This window comes from Xenopus tropicalis, chromosome 3 (genome assembly GCF_000004195.4).
Source record: "Xenopus tropicalis strain Nigerian chromosome 3, UCB_Xtro_10.0, whole genome shotgun sequence".
Lineage (NCBI taxonomy): Eukaryota > Metazoa > Chordata > Amphibia > Anura > Pipidae > Xenopus > Xenopus tropicalis.
In genome coordinates this window covers 96,344,847-96,356,335 of record NC_030679.2, presented here as the reverse complement: position 1 = coordinate 96,356,335, position 11,489 = coordinate 96,344,847, and positions in this window count along the sequence as shown.

Genomic DNA, 11,489 nt, shown 5'->3' with positions numbered 1-11,489 from the left:
TGGCATATGGGTTGCATGGATGTAACATAAAACATTTTTTAAAGCTTTGAATCAATATGTGCCTAGCTACTGCTGATTAGCCCTCATCATGGTTATGTTCCTTAGCTGTGCATTCTCTATCATAGCCTATACGGTTGCTTTAAAAAAAAAATGCTAAAATAGTATGGATTGGCTACTTGCTGGAGGGCATAAGAAATAGTGCAGCATGAAACTAGAGCTGGGTCCCCCTTGGTTCTGATGCCTATGGTTGAAATACACATACAAATTCCATTTTAGTTGACAAGACCAAGTTAAAAGCTGATGCCAAAACTCCCTATAAGGGAGAGGATTGTAACTGAATAAAATATTAACATAAATAATGCACTAATGTCAGTTACAGTATTTATGAATAAGTTACTTTGGCTTAAATAATTTGCTTTATGCATGACAAATAAAGGATCTCTGGAAAAGAAACTTTCAATGATTTGGACAAACGTATAAAAATTGGCCTTTCACTATTAATGGAATGCATTTTCCATCAAAATTGCCTTATAGTCTTTTGTGTATTGAGATTAAGTTTACCTGCTGAAGGATTTGAAATTTATGTGTCTGCCCTTTGACCAACATACATCACTTTCTCACCCTTATCTATAAGAAACAATAAGCGTGGTTTTAAGAGTCTCATGGAGGCTGTCTGAGAGATGTATATTTGCTGACATGTAACCTGACTACAGCCAAACATCATTACCCCTATGACTGATTGGAGGGCAGCCATAAGTTAACAGTTTTATTTCCCTCCTGCAGCTGAGCTCCTTGACCATGCTAGCGGAGCTGACATGACCATTCAAGTGCTGTTGCCAGTTCAGTGGTTTTCTTGTATAAAAAGCTCTTCTTCATTCAGACCTCTTCATCTTGATCATTGCTGATGAGCTATCAATAATTTCAAGCTGGTTGAGCATTTGTCTGAAGGTTAAATAAATCCAGCTCTGCTGTTTGCATTATTTTACCCAAGCGGAAGAATTGTATTTCCTCATCACTCATTTTCTTCCCAAGCCACTAACTAAGAACAGGCTTTTATGCTCCAAATAGTTTTCACATACACTTAGGCAACACAAATTATTCCCATTTCATAAAGCGCTTCTATATATACATATACATATATATATATATATATATATATATATATATATATATATATATATATATATATATATATATATAATCAACAGATGTGAGCCGCACTCGCAGGTCTTAGTGTGATCAAAAAAGAAAATTTATTATAGCATCAAGCTAACGTTTCGGCTGCTTCCACAGCCTTTATCAAAGTGCCAAATACACAGCAAACACCCCTTGATAAACCAAATATGGCGCCAAAAAATCAACAGGTGACGTCATTCCCTTTTCCAGTCCCACCCACCTATCGTGTGTAGATACCACAAACTAAAGCCAGAATAAAAGACCCAAAAAAGAGAAATATATGTGAACACATCAGAAACGACAGACTGAAACTAGCTAACAAAAGAGAAAACGAAAATAGAAAAAAGGAAAGACACTCACAGAAGCGCTGAACTATAACTCTCTACCGAATCGAACACTAGGATGTCCCACGGGTCAAACTTAGGGGTGATCGCCCATAGAATCAGGCTTAGTCAGACCAGATTGGTCAGGTTATAATAGAATGTAGTGTGTTGAATCAAGGGCAAAACGAAGCGTGTCTCCATAAAAGCGCTTAGTGTAGTAGCGAGTCAGACCGCTCAGAGAGGAAGTGCAGGGGCAGCGCAGATACATAGCGCACACGTACGAAGGGTGACTGTGCCCGTAGTACTGTGCGCTAAGTTAGTATGGACACGCAGCAAGGAGGGGCTGGTGTAAATTTGGATACATGCCATGTCTGTGGTATAGAGCCACCCGCTTCGGATCGGAGTCCACATCACGTATAGTAGAGCTAATATGCCTGGGGACAGATATCGTGCCTGTAGTTTATAGCCACAGGGCCGATGTCATCCCTCAGGACACGGTGTCTATGGGAGCAGATGACAGGCCCGTGTTTTATGGACACGGAGCCCGCATCTGTATCCACCTTTAGTCTATTGGGGAAAGAAGGGGCACCTGCCATGCCCGTGGTATATGGCCACGGGACATGGATCGGTGTCCCATTTATGAAAAAGGTACCTATTTGGTGAGTGGCATGAGGCTCCTCAATATCTTATGCCCCTTTGGGGTAGCTCACAGTTGGGAACAGTATGACCCTAAATGGGGGTATGGGTTAGTGTAGCCATCCCCGCAACGGAATGTCATTAAAGGTTCGCCTGTACAAGGGGCTATGGTTGTTCTATAGGTCAATTGACCTATCCGAAGCGGGTGGCTCTATACCACAGACATGGCATGTATCCAAATTTACACCAGCCCCTCCTTGCTGCGTGTCCATACTAACTTAGTGCACAGTACTACGGGCACAGTCACCCTTCGTACGTGTGCGCTATGTATCTGCGCTGCCCCTGCACTTCCTCTCTGAGCGGTCTGACTCGCTACTACACTAAGCGCTTTTATGGAGACACGCTTAGTTTTGCCCTTGATTCAACACACTACATTCTATTATAACCTGACCAATCTGGTCTGACTAAGCCTGATTCTATGGGCGATCACCCCTAAGTTTGACCCGTGGGACATCCTAGTGTTCGATTCGGTAGAGAGTTATAGTTCAGCGCTTCTGTGAGTGTCTTTCCTTTTTTCTATTTTCGTTTTCTCTTTTGTTAGCTAGTTTCAGTCTGTCGTTTCTGATGTGTTCACATATATTTCTCTTTTTTGGGTCTTTTATTCTGGCTTTAGTTTGTGGTATCTACACACGATAGGTGGGTGGGACTGGAAAAGGGAATGACGTCACCTGTTGATTTTTTGGCGCCATATTTGGTTTATCAAGGGGTGTTTGCTGTGTATTTGGCACTTTGATAAAGGCTGTGGAAGCAGCCGAAACGTTAGCTTGATGCTATAATAAATTTTCTTTTTTGATCACACTAAGACCTGCGAGTGCGGCTCACATCTGTTGATTATGTATTTTACTTTGACTCTGCACCCAGGCATCCTTATCTATTGCTATACGTGAGTGCCTGTTGCCCTATATTTTTCACTATATATATATATATATATATATATAATATATATAAGTCAAGTGTAAAGTAGGCACTCTTGTATAAGTAAATAGATAAATTGCCTGGGTGCAGAACCATATCAAGTCTTATGCAAACAAAGGATGTTTATTCAAAAGTGAAACTATATATATATATATATATATATATATATAAAGTTTCATAGGTTACCCTCAATATTGAACATTGGTATGCAAAACTGATACATGATAATTGGTAAATGAGTAGTATGCACAAAATAATTATGCACATAAAGATTTTCTAAATACATGGAATATGTAATTTTTTTCATCTGTTTGAATTCTGGGATGAAGGAATTCCTAGGTAGGCCTGGCCAGGTTCAATGCCCGAATATAGGTCTTTCTTTGTGAAGTTCCTGGGTGTGAAAAATTGCTGTTTTGACTTAATCTTCTGGTTATTGGCTTCTCTTCTTTGTTTCTGCTGATTGGCTGTCTGCCCTGACTTTTGCCTGAATTTGACTATGAGACTTGCTTGACACTTGGATACCACATATTGGATATATATATATATATATATATATATATATATATATATATATATATATATATATATATATATATATATATATATATATATATATATATAGTCCAAGCAATAGGTAGCACTCCACATACATATAGTAGAATGCCCGGGTGCTAAAGCGAAAAAATACAAATAACTGCAATGCAAGCCAGCACTCACAGGACTTAAAAAACTACATTATTAGATGAATAAAAACGTTTACAGGAAATATTGAAGCATGGTTCTTTATTTGTCCGACGTTTCAGTTCCAACCAGGAACTTTCATCCTATATTGGTTCATGGTTATGGTTTATCATTTAGGATTATACAATACATTTTCTTTGATTAAATAAGTGAGCTTAATAAGAGCTTGATGCAGTCACATTTGAAGACTTAATTTTGCCTCTTTATAGGTCTGTGGTAAGGCGCAACTAAACTGGTGAAGGGATTGAAGATTTAAACTATGAGGTCAGACTGTCGAGGTTGGGGTTGTTTTCTCTGGAAAAGAGGCGCTTGCGAGGGGACATGATTACTCTGTACAAGTACATTAGAGGGGATTATAGGCAAATAGGGGATGCTCTTTTTCCCACAAAAACGACCAGCACACCAGAGGCCACCACTTTAGATTAGAGGAACAGAGCTTCCATTTGAAGCAGCATAGGGGTTTTTTCACAGTGAGGGCAGTGAGGTTGGGGAATGCCCTTCCTAGTGATGTTGTAATGGCAGATTTTGTTAATGCCTTTAACAGGGGCTTGGATGAGTTCTTAAACAAGCATAGTATCCAAGGTTATTGTGATACTAATAGCTACAGTGAGTATTGATGTTGGTATATAAAGTTTATGTATGTGAGTGTATACATAGGTCAGTATAGATTTGTGTGTGCTGGGTATACTTGGAAGGGTTGAACTTGATAGACTCTGGTCTTTTTTCAACCCAGTGTAACTATGTAATATTTGGTATTGTTTAGGCTTAATCAGTGAAGGTTGCAGTATTTTAACTCCATGAGAAATTTGCCTAAAATGCTTTTAAGATCCTGTTTAGATTCAGCCATTCTGCAACCACAAAACTGTGGTCAGTGGTGAGATATACATTTCTTGGAAACTTGGAGAAATTAAACAAATGGGAAATAAATATACATTCTGTACTTAATATTTCTGTTGGGCAAATCCAAATAGAAAATGTGAAATATAGTGGCATTGAAATTATTCCATACTCCTTGACTTAGATCAACCACACACCTTATGGCTTCTTCCTTGCAGGAAGTCATAAGGAGCTTGTGGCTAGCATATCTGTGAGACAGTGGCTATGTAGGCAAGTCTCAGTCTGCGAGCTTTCATAAAAACTTTGAGAAATAAAGCAAATGAAAAATATGTTCTACAATTCATATATTCATTAGGCAGATCCATATGGAAAATAAAAAATGTAAATATAGAGGCCCTTGAAGGCCTTCTTGCCAGGAAATACCTGTACACATCCCTGTCTCACCCAGTTAAATGGCAAACCATGTATGATCATAATGCTTTCTCGCCCCCCCAAACCTGACTGCAGGGTTGGCTTGCCTGCAGTTGGCTCCAGTGGTAACTGTGCTGTATCTCTCTTCTCTCTCCCTTTTATTCTTCAAAGTGTAAGATGTAATTAGTCGAAGAGGTGAAACTGATGCTGTAATGACTTTTAGCAAAGTTGATATACTTTGAAGTAGTGGTAGATTTCCAGTAAAGTAAAAATTCAAAAGGAACTCGTGCTAAATCTACCATTTATCCATGAGCCAGATTCATTAATAGATCTATAAATATAGACTGTAGAAGTATTGCCCTAATAAAAACCAGGGCTATGTTAGCTATTAATACAGAATGGCAGTTTGGCACAAAGCTTTGCAAGCCTATGAATCAGAAATTCAAATGTTACATATAAAGGAATGTAATTTGTGGCAGAAATATTATAGTAGAGAAAAGATATACTCTAAATCCACAAAAGTAGATTAAACAATTCATTGCATAACATCATATGTTTTATGTAATTTGGTTCTAATTGAATTCTGTAATGAGAGAAAATGTGTCTAAAATAAATTATTTAGAGCAACTCAAAATTAAAAAAGATCTTTATAGCTATATAGATTTGTTCATACCTAAAGATATGTATCTTCCCTTCAAGCCACTCAATCTATAAGAGTCCGGTATGATTTATTGAAGGTTGTCTTCAGCAAAACTGGCTGGTACCTGTAAGTAGCGATGAGCGAATCTGTCCCGTTCGCTTTGCCATAAAATTCGCAAAACGCATTTGTCGCGCAATTCTTTTGTCGTCCGCATTTTTCAGGTGACTGTGCCCTTTTTTGCCACGACCGCACACAATTTGAAGCGACAGTGCCCATTTGCCGCGCCCATGCCCATTTTGACACGCAACAAAAAATATTTCCCAGCGACTAATTTTTCCGCTGTGAATTTTCACGGAACTTTCGTGAAACAATTTGTCAATGCCGAAATGCGGAAATTCGCTGCCGAAAAAACTCCCTCACACTATCTGTAAGCTTGCAGGTGAGATAGATAAGGGGATTAGTACTGCCACTCACCCTTTACAGCAGAGGTGCCCAGACTTTGTCACCCTGTGATCTACTCTTGCCACCTGGCGTTCGTCATGAGATCTACCACAGTTAATATAGTGTAACGTCTATCATTTGGCACAATAAGAAAGAAAAAGTATCAATCAATGTTTAACAGATACACATATCAATATATAAATGCAGTGCCATATTCTCATTTTAATGGCCACATAACGTTATTCAAGTTTAATCTGAAAGGTTTATAGTTGTTTTTCATGGCCCACTTTGTAGTCTGCACACAGAAACATATATAAAGGGGAACAAATATATACAGCAGCCTGGTGGGGACAATTTTCTTTACTGGGATGAAACTACAAAGATGGATGGCAGCCGCACTTAAAAGCTCCAATATGCTGGGGGGAAAAAGAAGTGACAGGATCCCACTGCATTCCACCTCAAGGTCTACCAGAAACTTTAAAGTGATCTACTGGTATACCTACCGTGATCTACCTTTTGGGCACCCTGCTTTACACGATATACTGTAAACAGCAAGCTGCTATCTGTCAGAATCAGGAACCAGTGGTGCAACTAGAGGACCCTTATCTCTTCTGTGGCCCTAGAATAGTTATTTAGTAAGGTTTAAGGGGTCATTCTTTCGTATCTTTAATACAGCAGCTACTCTCATTGCTAAACTATGAAGAAAAACTACCTCACCCTCAATACATTAACTTATCCAACAGATGAACTCTAGAGCAGCCATAGAAAATATGGCAGCTACGTCACTGAAAAAATGAGCTAGATACAACAAAATCTGGGAACCTTCAATGACAAAAAAGAAACTGCCTGCCTAACATGTATCCCTTGGCAAGGTGTACATACCACCCCCACCGTCTGATTAAGGGAATGTACAATAATGCTAGATCACATAATAACTGTTTCTTTCTTCTATGATTATGTCTATGGAGATACCTTGATACTATTGCAATGCCTGCACTACACCCTGACACGATTGGCATTAAAAGTAAATAGAGGTGAAATTTCCCTCTGCTGAACTTCAGTGAGTCCTATTTTCATCTAATATAAATTATTCCTATTTCACTGAATACTGGAAAAGTATAAAATGATTAAAATATTAATAGTGTTTTTCAACAACCCACTGACACCTTTTATTATTAGCCTTGGTTTCTTCACTTGGGGGAGGATGTGAATCCCTCAATGTGCTGGTCCCCCAACCTCTGCTCCAGCTGACACATGACACAAATTCCTTTATGGATTGTGCTTACATGTAACCTTGAACATGGCGTTCTAGTTTACTCTCCTTTAATGCTTTGAAAACATAGCTGCTTTAATAGCTTTTTTTTTTTAATGTAGGGGATTCATCAAATAAATTATAGGTAGGTAATTAAACACTAAACAACAAAATATGTGTTTTAAAGTAATTTATATAAGTACCGGTGCCCTGATAAAACTGGTGTGTATGCTTCTGAAAGACTACTTTAGTTTACATAAGTAAGCTGCTGTGTAGCTATAGGTGCAGCCATTCAAAGGCTCAGGTTACATAGTAACAAATAAGCTCTGTAGAACACCATTATATTGTACAGAGCGTATCTGTTATCTGGGATTTAGCCCATGTAGCCCTGTTTCAGTTGCTTTTATATATACACAATAGTCTGAAGCAAGCAAATTAGTTTTTATCAGTGCAGGGCAACAGTACATTATATTGTAATTACTTACATGCCCTGGGTAAATGAAAAGCTTTATAGATTTTTAATAATGTTTTGATTATCTAGTATTTTTACAAGAACCAATATATCTGTCAATCTACTTCTGAAATATTGGTCTTTTTTTTTTACTAAATGCATCTTGCACAATATTAAAAGTGCTGTGACTGCTGTCCTGCAGGTGCCCGAGAGGTACACACTGCATGTAGCTTATGAAAGAGTGTCTGTGTAATTTAAGGAGATATTCTACAGAAATATTGGATAACTCTTAATTCGTGAATACCACTAATGAAAAAGCATCCCTAGAAGGGAGGGTAAGCACTTCCTTGTATCAGATGTGTAATATTTATATCCTTGTATACTTATGTATAACTATAATGCTTTTAAATGCTCCATGGACATATTCTTACAGTTCAGCTCTCATAAAGTTAAATACCTTTACCGTTATTCAGTTTGGGCATATCTATGTGCTTTGTAGACTGTTGTAACACACAAAAGGTTAAACAATGACATTACTTCTTTTTTTCTTAGTCCCTGTCCTAAATTACATTATTGAAAATACGGGTATTTTATGATCCAATTAATAAGTATGGCAAAGATAAAAGATCCACTGGTGTTCATGCTAATTTTCCCAACACGCTGCATGACGATGTTTATATCATACATTAGAGCGCGTTAAAATGAATAAACAATTTATATGTAGTGGGAAGAAAAGTAAAACAGTTGTGTAAACAATTGCAGATGTACGCCAGAGTGTGTCACATAAATATTGGACTATCAAACAAGAAATGTAAATTACGCCACATGCACTGTAATTGAAAATTTTATTATACATTAGCGAAGTCACCCATTTGTCTAATCATAATCAGTTCCAATAAAATCTCATTTAGCAAAGTTGAATGAGGTTCAGGGTGGATGGTTCTGAGAACTTCTAAGCAGTGAACTCTTATCTATTTATAAAGGAAAATGAAGATACAATTTTCAGTTAGCTTTTCTCAACAAATTACTTTCATTTTTTTAAACGTATTAATGAACTTCAAATTTTATTTTAGAACATGATTAATGCCACTATTCATTTAATAATTTCAACAAGTATTGTGCCAAGTGTTCTGTAGAACACTGTGTGAGTCTGTTGGCGTAATTCTGTTATGTGAATTAAACTTATAGACTTTTGTACCTTTTAGTTTTCCTCCTTGTTTTGTTGTTGCTCATCTTTAAGCATACAGAGAATCATCTAACAAGTGACCAATAGGCTCTCTAGTAAAATTTGGTTTGCAGTGCACTCCTTTTTGCCTTCAATCACCACCACGTGGAATTGTACGCTGGCACCTTGACCCCCATAGCTGGTCCTTACCTGTCCATTTAGCAATGTTAGCAACCCCTATAATTATACCTCTCTAACAAATTCACATTCAGCTGAAATTTTTTAATTTAACTGTGCTATTGCTTCAGCTCTCAATAGAAATAAATTTTGATTGAGTGCATTAGTTTGGTTTTTGTGTTTTCAATTAAGTAGCCATGACCTTGTCAAATGTAATACACTGGTTTAATGTAAGATAGTTGCATGGTAACTGACGTGAGCCAGTACCACATTTATTTTTTTGTGCCAAACACAGTTTGAGGCTGGTGAGTATGAGTCACTTTCCTTTTATCAAGCACAATGCCTGCCAACAGGGCTGCCATCAGTAATCATGGGGCCCATACTACTAAGTTGGCAGTGGCTATCTCCCCCCACCAATTATTAGCCCACCTGAGTCACCTGAATTATGGGTCCTTGGCCAACTGCCAAGTAAGATGACTCCTCATATAAGCTGAAACTGTGCCCAGAATCCACCCAGTGCCTGTCCACTTGCCCTTTTGTGACTCATGAATCACTCTTCTCGGAACCTCCTCTTTGTTATATCTAGTATAAATAAATTTAAAGCAACTGGACTTGTTTAGTAATCATTGAAGACGTTTTACTACTCATCCGAGCAGCTTCTTCAGTTCAACTTCAGTTCAACTCCCCTTTGTTGTATCTCGGGACCACCTCTTTGTCATGGGGCACCTGACTGCAGTACCCCCTGCTTCCTCAGATGATGGCCCTCCTTACCACCCCCTTCAATATAGTGAATTGTGTAGTATTTAGCGAACAGGAGTACTGTTCAGCAATTATAATCACTGAGGGGTGAATAATATTTTTCAACCCTGTCCATGTGATTACATTTTTTCTTCTCCTTTATATATTTTAAGCATACATTAATACCTTCTGTCTAAATTCAATTCTCGACCTTAATGCAGTACATATACTTCCTTATACTATGCGTTCATTATATTATAAGATTATATTATCTGAAAGTTTCTAGCCATAGTCTCAACCATAGTTTGATTGGCAACATTGCTTTCTAGGGGGTCCGCTTATGCACCAATGGTCAGAAAATGACTCTACTGAAATTGTTTGCAGAGTTGCTTCCATAAATTAAGATAGTTCTGAAAATCTGTTTAAAGGTGATTTATCCTGTTACTTGTCAGTTTGCAATAACTAGGATATTACCCACTATAGGTAGGCTAAAGTGTTCCACTGGATGTTAAAGGTTACAGTATGTCTTTGCATGGTATACATCATTATGTTTATGCATTTTAAAATGAATTGTTGAGAATGTTGTGACTACATTTGCCAAACTGCATTGAGAGGAAGTGTAAGTTACAAAGCCACTAGCTGTTACTATCTGAGCACAATTCATACCTTTCCTCCAGCATGGCTTCATTTCTGTTAAGACTCAATCACTAGGGAATTGCTAGATTTCCAGGCCAATGGATTTGAAATCCCAGCTATATCTCATACCTTGACACTAGATGTCAGTGAAGGGTAATTGTTGTCTTAGCTTAGAACTGAGCTCTGGTACAGCGACTCGAGGCAACACGAGGATCATGTTTTATAGCGAAGGTGAAGCATAGTTTAATACAAGCAGCTGACATATATTACAATAAAAAAGGGTATACTTGTCTAGTGTTTTTAAAGGCAGTCATAAAAAAAGAATAATGAAGCGGTTTAAAAGCTAAAAGACAGCTGTCAAACTCAATGGTCATGATAAATGTTTGAACACCCACTGTGAAAAAAACCTGCTCTCTGGAGACCACCATCCAAAAAATTAATTACCACAATTCAGCATCTTTAAATGTGCCACTTAATATACTGCCACCATAATTAAATTTCCAGCCCTGTGACCTTGAGACCATTTCCTGAGATAATAAATGAGATCAAGGTTTAATCGATTCAGATGCAAGCAGAAACTGTCCAAGGAAAGCACCAAACCATCGCAGCACAGTCAAGGTCAGGAGCAGAGAGTGGAAATGGGGCTTTAGGGCAATGTTCGTTCTATCCTTCTAACTAAGATGTTTATTTTGCAACATTTGCAACAAGGTAAATGGTAGTTCAGAAACAATGTACACAGAAGTAAATTACTTCACTGCATGGCTGATTCAAATTGTGGAGGCACTAAAATTAAAAGGATCATAAAAAGGTGCAGAATATAATTTAGCTTCTCAATGTGAGAAAGTGTTTTTTTAACTCTTGTGCTTTTTGTGGTTTAAAAATGCATTTTA